Source organism: Sus scrofa, chromosome 18 (assembly GCF_054392235.1).
Source record: "Sus scrofa isolate SSC_HxYL_T2T_F1_AM1 chromosome 18, Sscrofa_HxYL_maternal_Yorkshire_Landrace_v2.0, whole genome shotgun sequence".
Lineage (NCBI taxonomy): Eukaryota > Metazoa > Chordata > Mammalia > Artiodactyla > Suidae > Sus > Sus scrofa.
The window spans coordinates 27011552-27039255 of NC_139400.1; the positions used below are offsets into that span (position 1 = coordinate 27011552).

General features: G+C 36.6%; 2 long non-coding RNA genes across 3 annotated transcripts in view; one reads left to right on the top strand and one right to left on the bottom strand.

Moving 5' to 3' along the window:
- LOC146394945 (uncharacterized) overlaps positions 1–25536 on the bottom strand; it is a 39494-nt gene extending 13958 nt beyond the window's left edge. Inside the window, exon 1 of the long non-coding RNA XR_014833890.1 lies at positions 25478–25536. This is a non-coding gene — a long non-coding RNA (uncharacterized LOC146394945). The remainder of the gene's footprint in view (positions 1–25477) is intronic.
- The window catches only part of LOC106506781 (testis-specific gene 13 protein), a 539004-nt gene that overhangs the window by 446653 nt on the left and 64647 nt on the right, over positions 1–27704 (top strand). The window lies entirely within an intron of this gene.

Below are 27704 nucleotides of genomic sequence, written 5' to 3' on the forward strand. Positions count from 1 at the left end.
AAAGAAATGAAGACAGTCTAAGAGATCTCTGGGACAATGTTAAACACACCAACATCTGTATTATAGGGGTGCCAGAAGAAGAGAGAGAGAAAGGGCTAGAAAAAAATTTTGAAGAGGTAATAGCTGAAAACTTCCCTAACATAGGAAAGGAATCACTTCCTCAAATCCAGGAATTACAAGAAGTACCATATAAAATAAACCCAAAGAGGAACACCCCAAGACACATATTAATCAAACTGACCAAAATTAAAGACAAAGAGAAAATACCAAAAGCAGCTAGGGAATATAAATAAATAACATACAAGGGAACCCTGATAAGATTATGGGCAGATTTTTCAGTAGAAACTCTGCAGGCCAGAAGTCAGTGGTACAATATACTTAAAGTGATGAAAAGAAAAAACCTCCAACCAAAATTACCTACCCAGCAAGGCTCTCATTCATATTTGAAGGAGAAATCAAAAGTTTTACAGACAAACAAAAGCTAAGAGAATTCAGCAACACTAAACCAGCTTTACAGCAAAGACTAAAAGAACTTCTCTAGGTGGAGAAGAAAAGGCCACAACTAGAAGCGAAAATATTACAAATGACAAGGCTCACCAGTAAAGGCATACATATAGTAAAGGTAGGAAGTCATCCACACACAAATATGCTACCAAAATCAGAAATTGTGAGAAGAGGAGGGTACAAATGCAGGACCCTGGAGATGCACTTGCAATTAAGAGACCAACAACTTAAAATAATCTTGTATATATATAGACTCCCATATCAAAACTTCAGGGTAACTGCAAACCAAAATCTACAATAGATACACACACAAATAAGAAAAAGCCACTCAAATATAACACTAAAGATAGTCATCACACTACAAGAGAAGAGAACAAGAGAAGAAGGAAGAAAAAAGACCAAGAAAAACAAATCCAAAACAGTTAATAAAATCACAATGAGAACATACATATCAATAATTACCTTAAACATAAATGGACTAAATGCCCCAACCAAAAGACATAGGCTGGTTGAATGTATACAAAAATAAGACCCATATATATACTGTCTCTTAAGAGACCCACTTCAGTGATAGGGACACATACAAATTGAAAATGAAAGGATGGAAGAAAATATTCCATGTAAATGGGAATCGATAGAAAGCTGGGGTAGCAATACTCATATCAGACAAAACAGACCTTAAAAGAAAGACTATTATGAAACAAAGAAGGACATTACATAATGATCAAAGGATCTATCCATGAAGATATAACAATTGTAAATATATATGCACCCAACACAGGATCACCTCAATAAATAAGGCAACTGCTAACAACCTTAAAAGGAGATACTGACAATAACAAAATAATAGCAGGGGACTTTAACACCCCACTTACAGCAATGGACAGATTATCCAGACAGAAAATCAACAAGGAAACACAGGCCCTAAATGACACATTAGACCAGATGGACTTGTAGATATTTATAGAACATTCCATCCCAAAGCAGCAGAATACACATTCTTCTCAAGTGCACACAGAACTAGGATTGATCACATTCTGGGCCAAAAATCAAGCCTTGGTAACCTGAAGAAAATTGAAATCATATCAAGCATCTTTTCTGACCACAATGCTATATGACTGGAAATCAACAACAAGAAAAAAAACAGTAAACACACACACACACACAGACTAAATATCATGCTACTAAACAACTAATGGATCACTGAAGAAATCAAAGAGGAGATTTAAAAATTCCTAGAAGCAAATGACAACAAAAACAAAACAATCCAAAACCTATGGGATGCAGGAAAAGCAGTTATAAGAGGGAAGTTTATAGCAATACAAGTCTACCTTAGGAAACAAGAAAAAGCTCAAATAAACAACCTAAGTTTACATCTAAAGCAACTAGAGAAAAAAGAACAGACAAGACCTAAAGTTATCAGAAGGAAAGAAATCAGAAACATCAGAGCAGAAATAAATGAAATAGAAATGAAGAAAACTATAGAACAGATCAATGAAATGAAAAGCTAGCTCTTTGAAAAGATCAACAAAATTGGTAAACCCTTAGCCAGACTCATCAAGAAAAAAAGAGAGAGGACTCAAATCAATAAAATTACAAATGAAAAAGGAGAAGTTACAATGGACATCACAGCAATACAAATGATCATTAGAGTCTACCACAAGCAACTATATGCCAATAAAACAGACAACCTAGAAGAAATGGACAAATTCCTAGAAAATTATGATCTTCGAAGACTACATCAAGACGAAATACAAAAGATGCACAGACCACTCACAAGTACTGACATTTAAACTGTGATTTAAAAACTTCCAACAGGAGTTACTGTTGTGGTGCAGCAGAAACAAATCCAACTAGTAACCATGAGGTTGCAGGTTCAATCCCTGGCCTTGCTCAGTGGGTTAAGGATCTGGCATTGCCGTGAGCTGTGGTATAGGTTGCAGACATGACTCAGATCCTGTGTTGCTGTGCTGATTGGACTCCTAGCCTGGGAACCTCCATATGCTGCAAGTGAGGCCCTAAAAAGCAAGCAAGCAAGCAAACAAACAAACAAACAAACAAAAAAAAAACCTTCCAACAAACAAAAGTCCAGAACCAGATGGCTTCACAGGGTGAATTCTATCAAACATTTAGAGAAGAGCTAACACCTATTCTTCTGAAACTATTCCAAAAAATTGTAGAGGAAGGAACCCTCCCAAACTCATTCTATGAGGCCACCATCACCCTGATACCAAAACCAGACAAAGATACCACAAAAAAAGAAAATTATAGGCCAATTTCACTGATGAACATAGTTGCAAAAATCCTCAACAAAATACTAGCAAACCAAATCCAACAATATATTAAAACGATTGTACATCACAATCAAGTGGGATTTATCCCAGGATTCTTCAGTATCCTCAAATCAATCAGTGTGATATACCACATTAACAAACTGATGAATAAAAACTATACGATCCTCTCAATAGATGCAGAAAAAGCCTTTAACAAAATCCAACACCCATTTCTGATAAAAACTCTTCAGAAAGTAGGCACAGAGGGAACCTTTCTCAACATAATAAAGGCTGTATATGAGAAACCCAGAGCTAACATCATTCTCAATGTTGAAAAGCTGAAAGAATTCCCGCTGAGATCAGGAACAAGACAAGGATGTCTGCTCTCGCCCCTACTATTCAACATAGTTTTGGAAGTCCTAGCCTTAGCAATCAGAGAAGTAAAAGAAATAAAAGGAATCCAAATTGGAAAGGAAGAAATAAAACTGTCACTATTTGCAGATGATATGATACTATAATTAGAGAATCCTAAAGACGCCACCAGAAAACTGTTAGAGCTCAATAATGAATTTGGCAAAGTCTCAGGATACAAAATTAATACACAGAAATCAACTGTATTTCTATATACTAACAACGAAAGATCAGAAAGAGAAATTAGGAAGCAATCCTGTTTACCATCACCTCAAAAAGAATAAAATACTTAGGAATAAACCTATCCAAAGAGACGAAAGACCTGTACTCTGAAAACTATAAGACACTGATGAAAGAAATCCAAGATGACACAAACAGATGGAAAGACATACCATGCTCTTGGATTGGAAGAGTGAATATTATCAAAATGACTATACTACCTATGGCAATATACAGATTCAATGCAACCCCTATCAAACTACCAAGGACGTTTTTCACAGAACTTGAACAAAATACTTTAAAGTTTGTTTGGAAGCATAAAAGACCCAGAATGGCCAAAAACACCCTGAAAAAGAAAAATGGAGCTGGAGGAATCAGGCTCCTAGACTTCAGACTACACTACAAAGCAATAATCATCAAAACCATATGGTACTAGTACAAAAACAGAAGTATAGATCAGTGGAACAGGATATAAACCCACACACCTACAGTCAACTAATCTATGACAAAGGAGGCAAGAATATACAATGGAGAAAAGACAGCTTGTTCAATAAGTGGTGCTGGGAAAACTGGACAGCCACTTGTAAAAGAATGAAATTAGAACACTCCCTAACACCATACACAAAGATAAACTCAAAATGGATTAAAGACCTAAATATAAGACCGGATACTATAAAACTCTTAGAGAAAAACATAGGCCAAACACTCTCTGACATAAACCACATCAATATTTTCTCAGATCCACCTTCTAGAGTAATGACAATAAAAACAAAAATAAACAAATGAGATCTAGTTAAACTTAAAAGTTTCTGCACAGCAAAGGAAACCCTAAATGAAATGAAAAGACAGCCCATAGAATGGGAGAAAATATTTGCAAATGAAGCAACTGACAAGGGATTAATCTCCAAAATTCATAAACACTTCCTGCAGCTCAATACCAAAAAACAAATAACCCCATCAAAAAATGGGCAGAAGATCTAAACAGACAATTCTCCAAAGAAGACATACAGATGGCCCAGAAAACACATGAAAAGATGTTCAACATCACTCATTATTAGAGAAATGCAAATCAACACTACAACGAGGTAGCACCTTACAGCAACCAGAATGGCCGTCACCAAAAAGTCTACAAACAAAAAACACTGGAGAGGGTGTGGATAAAAGGGGACCCTATTCCTATTGGAGGTAAGGTAATTGGGGCAACCACTATGGAAAACAGTATGGAGATTCCTCAAAAAACTAAAAATAGAATTACCATTTGACCCAGCAATCCCACTCCTGGGCATCTCTCCAGAGAAAACCATGACTCGAAAAGATACATGTACTCCAATGTTCATTGCAGCACTATTTTCAACACCCAAGATGTGGAAACAACGTACATGTCCATCGACAGAGGAGTGGATCAAGAAGATGTGGTACATATACACAATGGAATATTACTCTGCCATTAAAAGGAAAGAAATAATGGCACTTGCAGCAACATGGATGGACCTAGAAATTATCATGCTAAGGGAAGTTAGTTAGATAGTGAGACACCAATGTCATATGCTATCACTTACATGTGGAATCTAAAAAAAGGACACAATGAACTTCTTTGTAGAACAGATGAGACTCACAGACTTTGAAAAACTTATGTTTCCAAAGGAGATAGGTTGGTGGGTGAGGGAATGGGTTGGGGGTTTGGGATGGCAATGCTATAAAATTAGGTTGTGATGATCGCTGTACAACTATAAATGTAATAAAATTCATGAGTTAAAGAATAAATTTGTAAAAAGAAATGAACCCCACACTTCAATATCACTAACCAGTAGGGAAATGCAAATCTAAATCACAATGAGATATCACCTCCCATCTGTCAGAATGGCTATTACCAAAAAGAGAATAGGTAGCAAGAATGTGGAGAAAAAGGAAACCTTGTGCATTGTTGCAGAGAATATAAACTGGAACAGCCACTACGGAAAACAGTATGAAGGTTCCTCAAAAAATTAAAAATGGAACTATCATATGATTCAGTAATTCCACTTCTGGGTATTTATCTGAAGAAAATAAAAACACTAATTTCAAAAGACAAATCCGTCCCCTATGTTCACTGTAGCATTGCCTGCCAAGATATGGAAGCAACCTGTGTCCATTGACAGAAGAATGGATAAGGCAGAGGTGCTATTAAAAAAAAGAACAGTGAAATCTTGCCATTTGTGCCAACATGGATGGGCCTAGAGGGTATGATGCAAAGTGAAATAAGTCAGACAGAGAAAGAAAATATCAAGTGATTTCACTTAAATGTGGAATCTAAAAAACAAATGAACAAACATAACAAAACAGAAAAAGACTCATAGACACATGGAACAAACAGGTGGTTCCAGAGGGGAGGGGGGAGGAGGGAGGAGTGAAATAGGTGAGGGAGATTAAGAGGTATAAACTTCCAATTACAAAATAAATGAGTCACAGGGATAAAATGTACAGCACAGGGAATACAGTCAACAATATTGTAATAACTTTGTATGGTGACAGATGGTAACTAGACTTATGGTGATTATTTTGCAATGTATAAAAATATCGAATTACTATATTGTGCACCTGGAACTAACAGAGTGTTGTGAAGTCAATTATACTTCTGTTTAAAAAATGAATAAAGTAAAAAGCCAGACAAGGGTCCCTATCTTATTGAATATAGTTATGGATGTTCCTCCCAGTGCAATAAGAAACAGGAAAGAGGATTAGTTACTGGGAAGGTGGTGGTAAAGTGGTCATTATTTCAGGTGTTGTTATTGTCCATATGGAAACTCAAAGCAATCAACTAAAAAAAAAAAAAAAAAGATTAAAATTCAGACATCAGTAAGGCTGCATAATATTTAAAAATCAGCTGCATTTCTATGCCCATAATAATTACTTAGAAAAATAAAGAGTTGAGAAAGATCCAGATGCTAATGCTATAAAATATAAAATTTAAAATAGACTTTTAAATTGAGGTGCTAGACCTAATGATGAAAATTACAATCTTTAATTGAGGGAACATAAAAGAAGACTCAGACAAATGGATGTAATCTCTCTAGACAGAAAGACATAATTTAGTATTATAAAGATAAAAACTGGAGTTCCCGTCGTGGCGCAGTGGTTAACGAATCCGACTAGGAACCAGGAGGTTGCGGGTTCGGTCCCTGCCCTTGCTTAGTGGGTTAACGATCCGGCGTTGCCGTGAGCTGTGGTGTAGGTTGCAGACACGGCTCGGATCCTGCGTTGCTGTGGCTCTGGTGTAGGCCAATGGCTACAGCTCCAATTCGACCCCTAGCCTGGGAACCTCCATATGCCGCGGGAGCGGCCCAAAGAAATAGCAAAAAGACAAAAAAAAAAAAAAAAAAAAAGATAAAAACTCTCCCCAAATATATCTCTGTATTTCCTACACTCTAAATACCAATGAGATTTTTAAAAACTGAAAAAAATTATTCTAAAGAAATCAGAAAAAAAAATAACATGGGAAAACAACTATTTTGAAAAAGAGTGATAATATTTCAGTAATAAACACAGTAAGGAAAATTTCAAAATATATCCATTTTTATGGCAGATTGCAAACAGCAATTACATTTGCAATGTAGCAGATTACAAAATGTTATGAGTATAATCTGCTAAAAATAAATTATGCATAAAAAGGACCTTGGAGTAGATGTAGCAAAATGTATAGGGGAAAAAGTGATTATCTCTGGGTAATGGAATAATGAGTAATTCTTTTTTAGCTCATCTGCTTTTCCTACATTTACTACAACAAACATATATAGATACAATAAAGAGGAAGATGTAAGGTTCATTTTATTAAAGCTCAGACCGCGTCTTTACTCCTTCAGGAAGTCTTATTTAATCCCATCTCTACTGATCTGGGCTAGGTGGCTTCACATTGTTATTTTTATTTGTAGATACAATATATCATAATTCTTTGGCCTTCTCTCTTCTAGCCTTGTGAGCTTTTTAGGAATGAAACTGTGTCTTTTATCTGTTCATCACTAATACAGAACCTACTAAACAGCAGGTCCTCAATAAGTGTTTGTTGACTGAATGACAAAGGGGACAAATAAGAGAAATATTAAAAAAAAAAAAAAAAAAAAGATATTTGCAATTCCTTCTAGCACCACTAGAGAGAACCACATCACCGCCGAGATTATTCTTGGAGCTAATGGATTTTCTTTTTTTCAAATAAATAAGGCTGTTCAGATCTGAGAAACCTTCCAGAAGGCATTATCGAGCCCACCCAAGGAGAGTGAATTTAAACCATTCCTAACAGTGAAATGTGTCTTCTGTGATTAGAGAGTCCCAAGATACCCCATCTTATCCAAACTCATTGTACTTAATATCTGTTCCATTCAGGCTGACACGGATCAAAAGCAGTTTATTGGTTATCAGGTTGTATCCTGTGTCTGTGCCCTGCCTTCACAGCAAGAGAATAGGCTCGTTTCTCTCTAATTAGCCAGCTCAGTTCTAAAGACATGCAAAAATACATTTAAACTGTCTAAAAGGTTAACATTCTCCCTTGAACCACATACCACTCTAAGAGAATCTAGTATTTTCTTAAAATTCCAAGATTAAAAAACACAAAAGTCATATGCTTATAAGAACATTTTCAGATTTATAAACACAAAATTACAATAGAAAGCCTCTCCTGATACACCTAAAATATCATCTTGTTTTTAGAATGAAAGTGCAGCCACTTTTACAAGGGACAATTATGATTTAAATAGTGACAGACTGTTGCAGATGAGACTTGAAGGACAGACAAGCCCATTCAAGGTGGGCAGAGGTGCTTCTAGAGGAAGGTGTGACTGGAAAGTGCTTGATGTTTAAAAAAAAAAAAAAGAAAGAAAGAAAAGAAAGAAGAAAAAGAAGAACAATGGTGAGGGATCTACTTAGTTGCAGAGCTGCTGTGTCACAGAGATGGTGATACTTGCAAATAGAAAGGCAGGAGTGGGCAGTAGCTTCTCAGGCAGTGTCCAGCAGTGCCCCTGAGAGGCTAGGTGGCTGCCAGAACCCACTCAGCTTCACCACCTGCTAATCTGTGTCACCTTGAGTAAGTGACTCAACCTCTCCATGCCTCTGTTGCTCCATATGCAAAATGGGGACGGTAATTAGGACCTACTGCTGGGATTCTTACAAAGATTAAATGAGATAATATGTGAAGAGTGCTTAGCATGGTATCTGGTGCACGGAAAATGCACACAACTGTCATTGTTACTCATAACCTCATTCAACAAATTGCACAGAAATTGTCAACAAATTGTGCCTGGTATAGTATAGGCACTAGGTAAGTGGGAGCTGCTATTACATCAGAGAAGGACCCCGTTAAGTGTTTTGATCCTCAGGGAAGGTGTGTTCCCATCCCAGGTATGTGGTCATGAGACTACACTAGAGCTTGATAATCATAGCTATGGTGATTACGCTGGTTCTTGTATTCTGATTCATGACCCTAAGTAAGCTTCTGACAGTAAGCTAGTGTTCTACGTGAACATTTTGCTAAGGAAAAAATGTACTGGTGAGCTGGTATTAGATAATTAATATGCTTAACTTTATTAGTTTAGGATGCAAAATAAAGATCCATTTCCTTTAGTGTTCAATTTGGAGAGCTTCTAAGTCCCTTCCGGCCCAAATTAACAGGAATTAAGACTTTCCAGGCATCTCTCCCCATAAATATTCTTAAGGAGACAGGGTTCATTCAATTCAATCAACAAGTATTTATTAAGCACGTGCTATGTGGTAGGCAGTACGAATACTGTAGTTAAAGCAGTGAACAAAACAGCTCCTCAGAATCCCTGCCTTCGTAGGGCTTACATTCTAAATGATAACTAAGGAGTGAATTAAATAATATCATAGCTGGCCAGTGATAAGTACCAAGGAGAAAAATAAAGCAAGCAAGAGGGACCTAGTAGAGGGTGGAGGTGATGTAATTTTAGAGAAGCTGGGGTGGTATCCATTAGTCTAAGAGCCAGTTAACCTTGTGTTAACTGTTCTGCTGTGAATTTTCCAGTTTCAAATGTTCCCCAATCTGAGTCCCCACAACTGCTCACCCCCGGCCACCTCTCCCACTGAACGCACAGGGCTCAGGGATACCCCTGAGACTGCCAGGACCACTTCTCCCACATGCAAATGCATTCTCTCCATCCTAGAAGTCCTCGTGCCCTGCATGCCCTGCTCCTGTGGCCTCTGACAAGGACGACGCAGGCCAGTGGACCCATCTTCCACATCCTCCTGCACCCACACCTCTCTGGCTTCTCCATACTTCTCAATAGGGTCCAGCAGTCACAGGCCAGCCTGCCCCTCTTGCTTTCAACCATAGAATTAGCCACTTCCCAAAATGACAGGCAGAAGGGTCTTTGTGGTCCAAAGAGATAACCCCCAAATGAAATACTCCAACCCTGATCAGATGCCTCAGATGTGGGGCATACTATCTCAGCCACCTTCTTATAAAAGGATTCTGACCCCGAAGTCACCCAACTTCTTTTGTAAAGGACCAATAAATTACCTATTTTAGGTCTGTGGGCCATATAGGTTTTCTGTCCCATATTCTTATTTTTGTTTTACAATCCATTAAAAATTTCATTTCAAGTTTTTAGCTCATGGGCTATACAAAAACATGCCAAGGGTCATAGTTTGACAACCCTTATTCCAATCCATTTGTTGGTTACTAATATGAAAATTAATAGATCGTTCCCTTCATTTACAAATCAGTCTTTTGATTATTTATTTTTATTGGCTCTTTTAGCATTAATAGGATACAATTATCTGTTGCATTAGATGATGTTATCATTTATAAGACCTGATACATATAGGCATTCACTTTGTTGCAAGGAAGGAAAAATATATTATTTCAACAGCAGGTATCAAAGTTCCCCCTTGAGGAGGCACTTGTCTCCTTTGATCGCCTTGGATGTGGAGGGAGACACTCCAGGGGCATGGCTGGTAGGGAGACTGCAATACAGAGAGTTACACTGCTTTGTGGGAGACATCAGTGAGTAAATTAATGCTGGGGCGGGGAAAGAAGATGGGAAGAGGAGTACAGAAGGAAAACAGAGGTTGGACAACATGTAAGGTGACTGACGGCCATGAGGAAATGTGGACAGAGATGCAGTCCTATGGCAGAGTGGCCAAAAGACTGTTTTTTTTTTTTTTTCAATCAGCAAAGCTGAAAAATATTTCATTTTAAGTTGTTTGTGTTGCTGTAATATAAACTCCTTCCAGAACCCAGACCTCCAGTTTGCTTTTTTCTTTTTCTTTCCATACAAGAATGTGGTGAATTTCAAAACAGTAGGATTTATTTGAAGATATAGAGCAGATCAAAGATCTGAGCTCAGAAAGCAGCAGTGGTGATCTGGCTAGCCTGCTACTCTTGAGGTCAGCCACAGCCACTCCACTCCAGATTCAAAGTTCGGGAGCCAGTTTCTGATTGGCCTGGCTTGGCAGGACATCTCAAAGCCCCACTGCATCTGTTTCCATCAGGGGAGGGGTAACTCCCCAAAGCAGATCAGGGTACTGTGACCAGGAAGAGGGCGACTGCTGGACAGGCCAAACAGCAGACGTCTGCTCCACCCGCATCTCCTGGGAGTGGTATTTGAGGAATGAGGGAAGGGAGCAGAGACCCACATTCTGGTCATGTGCAGTAAGAAGAAGGGAACAGCCACAGGAGGTGCGAGCTCAGTGGATACAGGAGCTGAGAACCAAAAGTGATCCTGAGACATGAGCCCCTAAGATTTACATGAATTTTAGGGAGGTCAGTGGTATTTCCCCAGGATGTTGAAAGGGGCTTGAACCAATTTTATGAAAAATCTAGATTGTATATAATTTTCCTCATACCCTCCCTTAATTTGTGGCTCTATTAAGCCTGGAGATTAAGGATCAGACTTGATATATGAGGCAGGGATGGGGACAGAACCTCCAAGGTCACTGCCTGAGCAGCCAACGAGATTTTCCCACTTAAATATTAAAAAGGGTCCATTATTTAACAACCTTGGTATCAGAAAGTCCTTCAATACATGAATCCTTGGATTTTAGAATTAAGAAAAGGTCTTTTGAGATCTTCCATTCACTCACTTTATTAACCTGACCATTGGGATTCTAAGCCAGAGGTTCTCCAAGTGTTGTTCCCAAACCAGCAGAAGCATCAACCTGGGAACTTGGTTTAAAAAGCTAATTCTAAGACCCATCCCTGATCTACTGAGTCAGAGGCTGGGGATGGGAAGAGAAGCCATCAGTATTTTAATAAGCCCTCCAGGTGCTTTTGGGACAGGATTAACTTTGAAGATCATCAGTCTATGGGACTTGCCCAAAGTTACAGACAGTTAGTGAAAGAGCCAAGGAAAGATTTCCAGTCTATGTATCTTTTATGTCTCATTCAAATCTCTCTACTGAAATTTGGTCATTTCTTTGCTTTATGCACTAAGTAGCAATATTTCATTCCAATTAACCCTGCATCTGTGCCCTAGAGTAGTAGAGTTCTAAACTCTGCCCCTGGAATTTTGTCACTGTTGCAGATTAATTTTTCCTTGTTTCCACAAAGTCAACCCTGATTTATTTCCTCTGAGGTTATGAGGGCAGACATCAGTCAGTGTTCAATTTCTTCCCCAACCACTCTCTTGCCAGTAACTTTGATTTCCCTGCCCCTTCTGATATGACACCTCTTAAATTCCAGTGCTTAAGGGTCATTCACAGAAGGACCTAGGGACATCTAACCTCATGATGCTGCCCAGCATCACAGAAAAGGCAATGCACCACGTCAAGCTTAGTCCAAATGAGTGCCCTCTGAACTAGGCTTTTATCAATTGAGTCATTCCTTCCATTGCAACATTTTCTCAAATTTTTCCCCTAGTTTATTCCCTTCCCAACCCCATAACAACCCAATCCCCATGAGAAGCTGTGAAGAGGTGAAAGAATAAGCCTGCCAACAGGATCTCCAGGACTAATGCAGATATTTGTCCTCAAAGGAATCCAGTCCTTTTGTCCTTGTTGGATGCGGCCATCTTGTGATGTAGTACTTTCCCATGATCACCCAAATGCTTCTAGGTCAATCTACGCACTCCTAATATCTTGGCACCTCTCAGGGGATATCCCACAATGGCAATAATGGAGCCAAATACTAAAATCACATAAATCACAGGGGAAGAGTGATGGCTCACTGTGGTAGATTCTAGTGTCAGGAAAAGTGATTACAAGCTAACACCAGGTATCCCTGCGAGAAAGTTGAGAAACAAAGGGAAGAGAAATATCAGCCAAAGCTGCTTTACAGATAGAGCTGTGCAACCCCTAGGTTGAAGACCCAGGATTATGTCCTTGCGTGTTGTCAAGTGTCCTGTTTTAGGACTGCTTCCCAGTCTGTGTGCCCTCCTCCATACCACACCTGCAAGGGACAGCCCTGACTCTGTGATCCTTCCTGTCCTTCCCCTCCTCTTTTAAAAGTTTAAACCAAAATTGAGCTCATGTAATATTCACCGAGTATGGCTTTGCCCTTCACAATTGAACTATAACATATTTTCAAGTCACTCTATATTTTTCTACCTAGGCAATTTATTATTGCCCAGGTAGAGTTTCATTGTAAATGAATAGGTATCATAATGTAATTAGCCAGTTCTCTGGAGGCATTTGCATTCTTGGCTGTATTGCTTTCATAGTGCATTCTGTCATTAATCAGTATAAAATTAATTTTAGTTGTTCCATTTAATATTCTGGTCCTGAATCCTATTTTGTATGATTTTAATCTTAGCATGTATGTTTGTGTTCCCTTCAGTTACATCTGTCTCTGATATTTCTGCCCGTCCCATTACTTCTCAACTTTCCCTGTCATTTTCACTTTGTGTTTACGTATGTATATATTTATATATGATAGCTATCGGATATATTCATTTTATAAACAGCTTATGGCTAAATTTCTTCTTTCTCCAATTAATCTGAGAGTCTTTTGTCTTTGGATAGAGATCTTAAAGCAACTCACATCTATCACAACAATAGGTTTACCTGGTCTTTGTTCTGTCAATTTATTTAATGATTTTTATTTTTATTGCTTCTGGGTTCGTTCTTTTTTTTCTGTCTCACTGTATCTAACAAGTTTACCTTTTTCTCCCACGCATGATTTGTAAACTACATACCTTTGTGTTTTCTACTTGGGCTTACTGAATTTAAAATACCTGCTATATTTATTTGAATTATACCTCTTTGTTTCCTTAATTTAAAAAAATACAAGTAAAACATACATACATTTGCATTTTAAAAGTTCAAATAAGACCAAAGAATGTAAAGTGAAGAGTTCCTCCAACTCCACTGTTCTCCTCACAGAGAACCACTGCCCTGATTTTAATGTGTATTTCTCCAGACCTTTCTGTGTGTGTGTGTGTGTGTGTGTGTGTGTGTTGTGTGTGTACATACAGATTTGTAGATTTTTAAAAAACACAAATAGGATAAATATACATTGATTACTACTTGTTTTCTCCATTTAATAATGCATTTCTTTGTAAATAAATCTACAGTGCTACATCAGTATTTGTATGTGTGTCATTTGTCATAACAGTTCATTATATGGACTAAATGCATTTATTTAACCACTCTGCCTATAGACATACAGATTTGTTCCTATTTTTCGCTACTACAAACAAGGTTCTAAATTTAAAAATTCCTTTATGTACATCTTTGTACACATGTAGAAGTACTACTGTAGTATTAATACCTAGAAGTGTAATTACTGAGTCAAAAATATGCACATTTAAGTTTTTGGTAGCTATGACAAAATCATCTTTCCAAGTGTATCACTATACACGCTTAAAAACTCCATTTGTAGCCTCACATCCTTATTAATGGTAGGTTTTAACAGTCTTTAAAAGATCTGCTTATCTGATGCCTGAAAATGCTATTATCATATCGCTTTAACTCATAGCTCACTGAGTGACAACGAGGTGTGAATCTTTTCATGTTTATTGACCGTTTGGTTCTTTCTGTGAACTCCCTGTGCTTTATCCTGTACATCAAGTACTTTGTCCATCTGTCTGTGATATTATTTACCTTTTTTCATATTAACTTGTAGATATTAATCTTTGGTCTGTTATATATACTGAAAATATATATTCTCTGAGTCTGTGGCCTGATTTTTAAATGTGTTTATGGTGGTGTTTGTCCTGTAAAAGATTATTGTTTTATACTAATCACATCTGTGACGCTTTTTCTTCAAAGCGTCCTTCCCTACTGTATCAAAGTCTCAACAAATTCATACTGCCAACTAAGCACCACCAGAAACAAAAAGATATGAAACAAGTTCTATACACCCCCAATTCATTCATTCCTTTCTTCCCACACCCAACCCATGGCAATAATGGATTTGTTTTCAAGGATTTCTCATATGAGTGGAGTAATATAGTATTCAGCCTCTAACCTGACTTCTTTCAGTTAGCATAATGCACGTGGAATTCATCCATGCTGTGAGTATCAGCTGTTTGTTCCATTTATTCTATTGTATGGAAATACAGTCATCCCTCGGTAACAGTAAGGGATTGGTTCCAAGGCCATCCCCAACATCAAAACCCAGGAATGCTCCAAAACCTTATGTAAAATGGTATAGTATTTGCATATAACCAATGAACACCCCCCACTATACTTTAAATAATCTCTAGATTACCCATCAACTATGATGTAAATAGGTGCCAGCATGTGGCAATTCAAGTTTTATTGTTTGAAACTTTCCGGAATTTTTTTTCTCAAATATTTTTGATCCTCAGTTGGTTAAATCTGCAGAGGCAGAACCCATGGATACAGGGAGCCAACTGCACCAGTCTGATATGCTCACCAGCCAAAGGGTATCTGGGTGGTTTATGGGTTTGGGCTATTAGGAATAAAACCATTATGAACATTCACATAAAGGTTTTGAGGTAAATACCAGGAGAGGGATTGCTGGATCATATGGTAAGTGTATGCTTAACTCTTTAAGCTAGCAAACTGTCTTCCAAAGTGACTGAGCTATTTTGTATGTCCACCTGCAATGTATGAGAGTTCCAGTTGCTCTGCACTTAGTGTTGTCAGGTTTGTTTGGTTTTTTTAATTCTAATAAGTGTATAGTGGTTTTAATTTGCATTTCCCTAACAACTAATGATGTTGAACATCTTTTGGCATATTTCTTTGCCATCCAGATATCTTCTTTTGTGAAGTGTCTCCTTAAGTCTTTTGCCTATTTTAAAAATTGGGTTACTTATTTTTTAGCATTGAATTTTAAAAGTTCTTTATATTTTTTCAACACAAGCCCTTTGTCAGATAACGTAGTATGCAGATACTTCTCCCAGTCTGCGGCTTGTTTGCTCATTTTTAATAGTGTCTTCTACCGACAAGTTTTTAATTTTGATGAGGTCTAATTTTTTTCTCATGGCTTATGCTTTTGATATTGTATCTAAGAAATCTTTGCCTAACCCAAATTCACAAAGATTTTGGTATTGAATTTTACATTTGTGTCTATGATCCATTTTTAGTTAATTTTGTATAAGGTGAAAAGTCTGGATTGAAGTTCAGTTTTTACATATAAACTTTGAATTGTTTGAGCACCAGCCATTGAAAATACTATTCTTTCTCACTGAATTGTGTTTGTACCTCTGTGAAAAACCCGACTGGCCAGTTTGATCTATTTCTTGAATCGCTCTTCCATTCCGTTAACCCTGTGCCTCTCTTTTCACCGGTACCACATTCTCCCCATCATGGTAGTTTTATAATAACTCTTGAAAGCAGATAGTATGAGGGCTCTGACTTTGTTCTTCTTTACCAAAATTGTGTTGGTTATTTTAGTTCCTTTGTCTTTCTCTATCAATTTTAGGTATGAGAGCTAACAAAAATAAAAATCCTACTGGGATTTTGATTAGGGTTGCGTTGAACCTATACATCAGTTTTGACAGAATAAACACCTTTCCAATATTGAGCCCCCCCCCCCAATTCATGGAGAGAGTAAAGTCTATTTATGTAAGTATTTGCTGTCTTACATCAGCATTTTATAGTTTTAAATGTACAGAAAATACATATTGTGTTTAATGTATACTAAATATTTCATTTTGGGGGAGTACTAAAATGGTAATTTTTTGGTGGTAAATACTTTAAAATTTTTTATTTTTACTTGTTCATTGTTAATATCTAGAAATACTATTGATTTTTATATCCTGCAACCTTACTAAAATTACTCATTAGTTCTAGTAACTTTTTGATAGATTCCTTGGAATTTTCAAAATACACAATTATGTCTGAAAATAGACAGTTTTATTTCTTCTTTTCCAAGCTGTATGCCTTTCCTTGTCTTATTGCCCTAGCTAAATCCTCCAGTATAATGCTGAATAGAATTAAGAATGTGAGCATTCTTGGCTCGTTTCCAATCTCAGGAAAATCATTTGGTCTTTCAGCATTAAGTACAATGTAGACTTTTTTTTTTTTTTTTTTTTTGTAGATGCCCTTTATCAAATTAAGGACATTCTTTTCTATTGCTAGTTTTTTAAGAGTTTTTTTTTTTTAATAATGAATGGATTTTGAATTTTATCAAGTGCTTAGTCTACATCTATTGAGATTATTATCCCAGTAATTTTAATTTTATTTTTATGCTTATATCTCTAATCCACCTGGAAGTTACTTTTTATATTGTATGTGGAAGTGATTGGACCTTATTCTTCCCCAAATGATTAACTAATTGTTGAAATCCTTTATAAAACCATCTATCATTTCCCCACTCATTCGAAATGTCACTTTTTTCATACATTGAACTCTGATAAATAGCTCTGTGTCTGGACCATCTCTTTTGTTCCATCAATTTACTGGTCTATTTCTATGCTAATCTACACTGAATCAATTACTAAACTTGATGATATGTTTTAATATCTGCTAGAAAAATGTTATTCTTGCCATTTCACTCTTCAGATGAATGTGAATCAGCTTGCCAAATTCCAAACAGAAACCTGTTGATATATTGTTTGAGACAGCATTAAATTTATAAATTGGGGGGAATAATTATTTTATAGCACTGAACTTTTCTGATAAGAAACAGATGTATTTCTCCATTTTTCAGGGCTTGATTTGTGAACTTCAATTCTCTTGTATACTTTCCTACATGAAGATCTTTATATAGTTACCCTACCAATATCTTACTATTCTAAAGTTTCTGATACTTTTCTTGGATTTTTCCAGGTAGATAGAAATATTTACCAAAAATGACAGTTCTGTATTTTCCTTTCCAACATTTATACATCTTATTTCTTGCCCCCTTCCTTTTCTTCATTACTGCACTGAACAGGGACATCCAGTTCAACGCTAAATGGCAGTGGCAGGGGCTACACTGTGCTCTTCCCCATTTTAATGGGAATACTTCCAGTATTTCATGAGTTAAGCATTATGTTTGTTGTAGTTTTTGGTCAAGGTACATTTTGGTTTTTTTAATCAACCCTTTATTGGATACATTGTTTTTGCAAATACCCTCTCCCATTCAGTAGATTGCCTTTCCATTTTATTAGTTGTTTCCTTCACTGTGCAAAGCTTTTTAGTTCAATGTAGTCCCATTTTTGTATTTATGCTTTTTTTTTTGTCCTTGCCTGTGGAGACACATTCAAAAAATATGCCCAAGTCTGATGTCAGAGAGCTCTGCTGAGAATTATCATAGGAGTTCCCACTGTAGCTCACGAGACATGGAGATAGGTTTTCAAATGTAGGCCACCTTCTTCTATGACCTGTTTACTAATACTACCTTTTTAAACCAGGAATGTGTATTGCATTTTATCAACTAGTCTCTTTTTTTTTGGGGGGGGGAAAGGCATCTGTTGAGATAATCATCTTTTCTTCTCTTCAGCAAATACAATGAACTCTATTAATATTTTTTACTTTCTAAACTACTCTTCCTCCCTTGGGATAAGCTCAATTTGGTCATGATGTAGTATTCTCTTAATACCCTGCTAGATTTGAAATACTAACAACTTACTTAGAAATGTATTTATGGAGTTCCCATCATGGTGCAGTGGTTAACGAATCCGACTAGGAACCATGAGGTTGCGGGTTCGATCCCTGCCCTTGATCAGAGGATTAATGATCCAGCGTTGCCGTGAGCTGTGGTGTAGGTTGCAGACGCGGCTCGGATCCCGTGTTGCTGTGGCTGTGGTGTAGGCTGGCAGCTACAGCTCCGATTCAACCCCTAGCCTGGGAACCTCCATATGCCGCGGGAGCAGTCCAAGAAATGGCAAAAAGACAAAAAAAAAAAAAAAAAAAAAAGAAGAAGAAATGTATTTATAAGTAAGGTTAACTTTTTTTTTTTTTTTTTTTAGTCCTATGTTCATTTGATTTCAGAACTATGGTAATATCTACCTCTTAGATAGGAAAGCTTCCAATCTGTTTTATGGACTAGAACCACATAAATACAATATGGGAAATATCTGTTCCTTCATTTTGGTAGCTTTAGACTGCAAAACTACTTGGGTCTGGTGCTTTTTTGCAGGGGAAGGTGGTAGGTTTTCAATTATTTTGCCATTTATTTTAGATGATGGTCCATAAGATTCTCTCCTTCCTGTTGTACCAACTTTGGCAGTCTGTACATTTACAGATCAAACATTGCATCTTAACTTTTAATTGCATTTATTTAAAGTTATACAATCATAGCAATCATTCCGCTTTTTCCATATTTCAGGTGCCTTACAATATTTACATCTCTTTTTCCCCTTACTCGATTCACCAAGAATTTATTTCCTTTTTGGTCTTCATAAACAACAGTAATTGGTTTTAGTAATGAAGCCCAATTATTTCAAAATTTCATTAATCTCTATTTTTATTCTTATTCTCTTTTGCTTCATTTCTTTGGGTGCATTTTTTCCCTGTTCTTTTTCTAACTCTTGAGTCAAATGCTTAGTTTGTTTATTTTCACAATTTCTTTTTTCTACAAGCACTTGAAGCTGTAAATCTTTCCATTTGGACCACTTTGGCAGCACTCACAGATCTTAAAAAGTAATATGCTTATTTCTTCACTTCCAAGTAGTTTGTAATTTCAATTTTAATTCCTCTTTAATCCAAGTTAATTAGAAGTGTGCTTCCTCATTTTCGAGAGGATAGATTTTTTTTTGTCTGTCATTTTTACTATTTTGTTGTCGTTGTTGTTAATAATTTCATGCTTGTGGTCAGTGAATGCAGGCTTGAATGATTTCTACTTTTTTGAATCTACTGAAATTTTCTTTGTGAATATTCCATGTAAGCTTAAAAATATGTATATCTCCCCATTATCTCTTGAGTAGAAAGCATCTTAACAACTGAGTCTCTCATATTTTTATTTTTTTCTACGTGAAATGTTAATTTTGTTTTCTTTGATGCACTGTTCTGTTACTTAATTCTAAATTCCTGGGTAATTTTGTTTTAGGTATTTTAGGTATGCAGCATATAGCTTTTAGGGTTTGGGGTCTTTTTTCTTTCTTTCTTTTCCAATTTGAGGAACTCTGTCTTTTCACAGCATTACTGAATCCATTCGCATTGTGATTACCAACACTTTGGACTAATTTTTGCATCTTCTTTTGTGTCTTCTGTTTACCATACTTTGCTATTGTTTCTCTTTTTTTCTCACTTCCCTTTTTGCTGAAACAATGATGTCTTCCTATTTACTTTTTTTTCTTTTAATGGCTAGAAAGTTACAGATCCTACTTCAATTTTTCCAGTGGTTACTCTGTTTTTTTTAAGTGTATACTTAAACTTGTTTTATAAAATCAATATCTTCAATTTCTGAATATAACTAGCTTCTCTCTGAACAAGTCGAGAACCTCTTCATGCTTTTGCTTTTCTCCTTTTCCCCTGCTACCTCCCAAGGAAAGATCATTAGGGATTTTAATTCCATATTGTTCTCTCTCTCTTTCTTCACTCTTCTCAAACAAGAGTGATTTTAAATTTCGCCGCAAGGTTTGCTATATTTTGTCATCAGATTGATTTTCCTCATACCTTCCTCTTTGATTCATTTTTCATTTTCCCTGAAAGACACTGTTTAGTTATCCTTCCAGAGAGGGTGCTTGAGTGGTATATTTTCTGAACCCTTACATGTCTGAAAGTGTTTTTATTTTGCTAACCTGAACGATGGGTTCACCTGGGTATAGAATTCTAAGTTCAAAATAATTTTCCCTCAGAACCTTGAGAGCTTTGCTCTATTGTCTCCCTGAATCCACTGTTGCTGAAGAGAAGCTTTCCTCCTAATGGCCACATACCCCACTGCTCTCCTCCTCAGGGACCAGAAAGTAAATAAAAGGGGAGTCCCACTGGATGTTTCAAGGACTGCTTCCCCAACCCAGGCCACTTCTTAATCACTCATTCATTCAGCAAGTAGTTTTTGTGCATGTAATGTTCCAGCCTCTGTACTGGGATTTTTTTAAATAAAATATTTCATGTACACAGGAAAGTATAGAGAATAAATAATACAGCAAACAGGAGTGTACTCACCATCCATATTGGCAGATCTTACCATTTTGTCTTATTTGGTTCAGGTTTTTAAAAAATAAATAAAACACTAAAGAATCCATTGAAATCTCATTCCCTTTCCTTCCACACCAGAGATAACTACTGCTCCAAATTTTTTTTTCTTTTTTTTCTTTTGTAACAATTTTTATTTTTTTCATCATAGCTGGCATACAGTGTTCTGTCAATTTTCTACTGTAAGCAAGGTGACCTAAATTTTTATAGTTTATAGACTAATGGATTTTATTTTTAATATATGGATATATATGATGAATAATGTATAGATAAACAAAAATTAATAACCAATATAATGCTTACTACCTGCCTATTGGTAATCTGATTACATGACATATATTAACTAGTTGTCACTACAACCCAATGAAGTAGGTACTATTATCATCTCCTTTTTATAAGTGAGAAGTAACTTAATCAAGGTCACTTGGCTGGTGACCAGCTAAGTGAGGGCACCAGAACTTGGCAGCCTGGCTGCAGAGTTTGTGCTATTAACAGCTATAACGTGCTAATTTAGTAATAATTCCCATGTACTTAACCTTCATGTAAATGCTATATTAGACAAAATCTTCTAAAATTGGGGGATTTTTTTTCTTCCCTGTTTACTGAGCATAAAACATTATCCATGATCGAGCTGGTTTTCACTCATCATTTATTTTTACTACTGTATAGTACTGCCTTGCATTTTTATGACTATCTAGATTGCTTCAAAAATGTGCAACAAATGTTGCACTGAACGTATCTGTGGCTGTCTCCTAGAGCCAAAGACAAGAGTTTCTCTAAAATCTATACCAAGGCATGAAATCTGTAAGTCACGGGGTATGTGATATCATCTTTACAAATTGCTGTCAAATTGCTGCACCAACTTATATTCCTCCATATGAAAGGAGGGGGGTTCTACATTTTGTGCTGGGATTTCAATCTGATATGTCAGACTACACACATATTGCTGAACTATTGGGTCATTATACTACAGAACCTTCTATTATCCACTTTTTTCTGTTTTAATATATACACTTCACTCAGGCCTTTGCTCTCAGTCTCATTATGTAAAAATATTTACTGATTATTTACTAGGTGCTAACTCCTCCTGTTAATGGTTATTTTTTAAAGCTCACAACAGTACAGGCCCTGAAATGTATTTGAAATTAGTCAAATAAAGGCTCACCTGTTTTTCATAAGGTCATATATGCTTAGCTTAGGCTTGTAAATTAACATGAGCCTGAATGTAACATGAAAGAATTTCAGCTGGATCTAAAAGAAACTGACAGCCCAGACAGAACATAGAGGTTTTATTAAGAAGTGAAATTGAATCAAAAACATTAGATTTAAATTATCAGATCATATCAAATACAGAGTATTCAATGTTTAGAGTTTAACATAAACTATTAGTTTTAAAATATTTAATGTCATTATCCTTATACTAAAAATTATTAAATGAATAATTACATATGGCATTTGGGAAACATCACCAAGAGTTAGAATTTCTGTCATCCAGGAACATACATATAAAAATATTACAGGACTTTTTTCTTTCTTTTTTTGGCCACCCCACGGCATATGGTGTCCCAGGCCAGGGATCAGAGCTGAGCCTCAGTCGCCACCCAGTCTACAGCTGTGGCAATGCCAGATCCTTAACACACTGTGCCTGGCCAGGGATCGAACCTGTGTCCCAGCACTCCCAAGATGCCACCCATCCCATTGCACCACAGCAGAAACTCCTATACAGCCCTTTAAAAAAATAAATAAATAAAAAAAATAAAAAAAAACTTTTATCCTGTTGCTCAGCCAGGGATGCAAGCCAAACTGCAAACTGCAAAAGCATCAGACTGATAGATCCAAATGCCTATTCAGCATCTCCACCTTGTCTACAAGGCACCTCAAAGTCTCCAAAAAACCAAACTCCCACTTCCCCCTTCTTCTCAAGTCTTCCTCATCTCAAAATAAAAAGTACATTTGCCTAGAGTTCTCTTGTGGTGCAGTGAATTAAGGATCCAGTGTTGTCACTGCTGAAGCACAGGTTCGACCCCTGGCCAGGGAACTTCCACATGCTGAGAGTGCAGCCAATATATATATATATACATATATATATGTATATATATATATATATATATTCTTCCAATTGCTGGGCTGAAATCTTAGTCACTTCTGAGTCCTCACCTTCTCTCTACCCTCTGTCCAACACATCAGCAAGGAGACCCCCCTCACTCACAGACATCCAGACTCTGACTACATCTCACCACCTTCACTGCCACCACTCTGGTCTAAAGCACCAGCATCTTTTGCTTGGATTTCTGCAGTGGCTAACTTGTCACCTGCTTCCAGTCTTGCCCACACTCTAGTCTATCCTCCACAGAGCAATCAGGGTGAACCTCTAAAAAGTAATTCAGATCATGTCACTGCTCAAAATCCTCCCTCAAACTTGCCACATCACTCTTCACATTGGTTTTCAGGATCCTACATGATCTGCCTCCCACCCACTCAGATCCCTGAACTCATTTAACTCTTACCATTGCTCTTACCATCTCTTTCGCTTCACTTCCTTGTGTTGGCAGAATGGAGGCTCCCCCAAAGCTGTCCTAATGTCCAGAGCCCATTGAGATGTTACACTATTACAGCAGCTTAAACAAAAGATGATGGTGGTTTGGATTAGGCTATTGGCAAGGGAAATAGAAAAGTGAATGGTCAAGATATAGCTTGAAGGCAGAATTAACCAAACACTAATTCAAAGATGAATTACATGCAGGGGCTGATGGAGAAGGAAGTGTCGAGAATGACACCCAGTTTCTTGGTTTGAGGAACAGGATGTATGAAAGTGCTGTTTGCTGAGACAAGGAAGAATATGGAAAGATTAGATCTGGGGTTAACAACAAAGAATTCAGTTCTGAATATAATAAGTTCACAGTATCTATGAGACATCGCAGGAGGGGTGGGGAGTTATCAAGTAGTCATCAGGATGTAGAACTACCTGACATAGCTGGAAAACGTAGAGAGGGTAAAGATTATAATTTCAGAAATTACTGGTATACAGGTGTACCTAAGTCATGGCAAATGTTCAAAATTACCTAGAGAGAAGGGGTAGAATTGTGAGAAAAGGGCCCTATATAGAATTCTGTAGAACTCTAAACTTTGAAGCTTTGGTAAAGGAAGATAAATGAACAAGTAATACTGAAAAGGAACAATTAGAAAGTCGGAAGAATATCACCGAAATCGAAAAAGGAGAGAATGTATCAAGGATTACTCAGCTGCTCTGAGAGTCCTATTAATTGGAAGATTGGATTTAGCAACGTGGACATCAATGTTGATCTTTTTTTCTTTATTTTTGAGAAAGATTTTTTATTGTGGTAAAATAATATAACATAAAATTTACCACTTCAAATCATTTTCAGGTGTACAGTTCAGTGGCATTAAATACATTCCCACTGTTGTTCATCGATGGTGATCTTTTTCTGTAGCAAAGTAAGGGCTAAATATTGAAGTAATTTTAATAATCCATGAGGATACAGAAATGGTGACAGAGAATATATAAGATATCCGTCTTTGGGAAATTTAGTTTTAAAGGGGGATATGGCTATGTGACAACAGCTAGAGGAGATGGAGAGTCAAGGGGGGAGTTTATTTTTTTTAACTGGAGATACTAGTTCACTATTGAATGTTGATTCAAATTATTCTGTAGAGTAGAAGAGAGAGATGATGATGGAGGGAGAGGAGTGATGTTATGGATTGTGGACCCCAAGAAAGCAAGAAGTAACGGGCCTAGAACTCATGAGAATGGGATGGCCTTTGCCAAAAGGTGGGGAGGAGAGACTGGCACAGATGCAAGTGGACTTGCAATACTTCTAGGTTTGTTGAGCATCTATTTGAGATGGGTAATCACAAATGAATAGTGATACTACTCTGTCAGTTTATATAGTCCTCTTTATTTATTCCCTATATATATTTATAGAATGCCTACTATGTGCCTCCTCTGAACTACCTGTGACCAAGGGGGTGAAGAGGTCAGCCTCTCCAGGCCTTCAGGAACATCTCTTTGATGTTGCTGCTAGAGGCTTCTGAATAAGCTCAGGAGAGATACTCCTGTACTGTTTACTTCAAGCCACAGTAATCACTACATTGAGAAATTACCCTTATTCTACTTTCCATTTCAAATAATCCCCCATTACACTTCCAGAGCCAATTCCTAAGAGGTTACACAATATGCACTGGTTACAGATCAGCTGAAGTGATAGAGACCTAGGTCTTCTCATCAACATCAACAACTGAAGTCCTGTCCCTCATCCAGTGACTCCCTCAATCCCAAGAAATAACAATAAACAACAAGGAAGCTACCCTCCTTTCCCAAAGAAACACCCTACGTACAAGGCATCTCTTCCCTACAGTTTCCTCCAGTTCTGCCTCTTCTCAGAGAAACCTCCCAGGAGGTCCTTCTCAGCAGTTAGAGACCGAGTGTCTTCCACTGAACTGGAAGACCACCTTCAGCAACGTCCAAGTCACTGGTAGCACCCCAGCCTCAAGCCCCTCATTTGCGCTGCTTTTCCAAAATTCAAGAGGATCATCTCGACAATCTGCAACATCAGCACCACATCCACAAATTAATAAACACATAAACAAATACCTACCTTACACACAGAGACACCTCCCTTTTTTCCCAGAAAGAGCTTCCCGCAGGTGATCACCTACACAAAAGTAAAGATTACTTTTTCTATACTGTTGGGAGGAAGTCTCCCATCCACAAAAAGCACCCTTCTGAAAATTTAGCATCTAAGAAATCAGAGTGGAATTATAACACAGAACTGAATAACAATGAAAGTACAATTTTGAAAACTTGTGGAATACAGATAAAACAAGGGAAATTTCTCTTCAAGGGGAACTTATAGCCCTCAGTTATATTTTAGAAAATAAGAAACACTGGAAATTAATGTGTTGATTATTTAACTTGATAACTTTTTTTTAAAGGAGTAACACATTAAACTCAAAAGTCTAAGTTGACTCAAAAAGAAATAAAAAATCCAAATAAACTAATAATCATGGGAAAAAATGAACTGAGTTTTCAAAATATGATAGTTTCACAGATGAGATTTACCATATATTCAAAGAACAAATAATACCTGTCTCATCCCAAACTGTTACAGAAAATAGAAGAAGGGAAATTTCCAAGTGCATGTTATGAGGGTGATATAAACATAGACAAAGAAAGGTAGCACAAGAAAAGAAAATTAGAAGCCAGTATCACTTATGAACACACATGCTAAAATTAAAAAGCATTTACCAATTGCATGAAGCAATGTATTTTAAAAAATAGCACATTGTGGCAAAACAAAGTTTATGTCAAAGAATGCAAAGATAAATCCACATTAGGAAAAGTGACCTATCAAAATGACCCATTACTTTAACATATCAAAGGCAAAACTGATAATCATCAAAGAAAACTGATCATTTTATCAGTGCCCAGAAAAAAAGCACTTAATAAAAGCCAATATTCTTTCATGGTTTTAAAATATTCCCACTTTGAACTCAACTGGGATAGAAGGGGACTTCCTAACCTGATAAAAAGTTTCTAATAAAAACTAACAGCTGTTATCATAAATAATGATGACATTTTAGAAACATTCTCAATGAGATAGAAATAGGAAAACAATGCTTGCTCTCACTCTTGCTAGTTGATGTTATATTGGAGGTCCCAGCCCATCCAATGATATAAGAAAAGGGGAAAGTATCAAGAGTATTAGTTAAAGATAATATTAGCTACATGAAAATACAAGAGACTCTGCAAATTAACTAATAAGAAAGTTCAGCATATTTGCTAAAACAGGATTATTCCCAGATCAGTAACAATTCTAAACAGCAGCATGTACCAATTAAAAAATTTTTAAAGGATCCCACTTAAAACAGCAACAAAAGTTGTCAGGTACCTAGGAATAAATCTAGCAAAGAGGGTACAAGAGTTTTATATGCAAATTATAAAATGTTATGGAAGGATATGAAGAAATCAAAATAATATTAATATACTGGATGACTATTTTATAAAAAAGCTGTCATATCTCCCCAAGTAAACCTACAAATTTAACTCAGCAAAATACAAAAAAAAAAAAAGTTTTTCATTGGAAGTTGACAAACTGGTGCTAAACTTAGTATGGAAGAGCAGAAGTCCAAAAATGGTTGGTATAATTTTTTAAATGAACAAATTGGGGAAATGCCCTTCTACCCATAGACTTATTATAAAGCCACAATAATTAAAACAGTGTGGTATTGGCTCAGAATTGGCCTGACAGAGAAGAGGACAAAGCAGGAATATATTTGTGAATATATGGAAATTTAATTTAAAATCAGTGGCAAACAGAAACAGACTCGCAGATTTCAAAAACAAACTTATGGTTACCAAAGGGGAAACATTGGGGGGGGGATAAATTAGGAGATTGGGATTTACATATACATACTGGTTATATGTGAAACAGATAACCAACAAGGACCTACTTCATAGCACAGGGAGCTACTCAATATTCTTTATTAACCTATATGGGAAAAGAATTTTAAAAAGAATGGGTATATGTATAACTGCATCACTTTGCGGTACACCTGAAATTAACACAATATTGTAAATCACTGTATACTCCAATAAAATTAAAAAATAATCACAGGGGCATTACACATTAATGAAGGGAATGAAAAACTGTTTAGTAAGTCAGGTCAGGACAACAGATTTTCCATACAGGGGAAGGAAGAGTAAAATTAAATTCCTACTTTACACTGTTCAAAGAAGTAAGTCCTGGATGGATCAACTTTACAAGTGTGGAAAACAAAACTTTAAAACATTAAGGAAAAAAACACAGGAGGCTATCTTTGTAG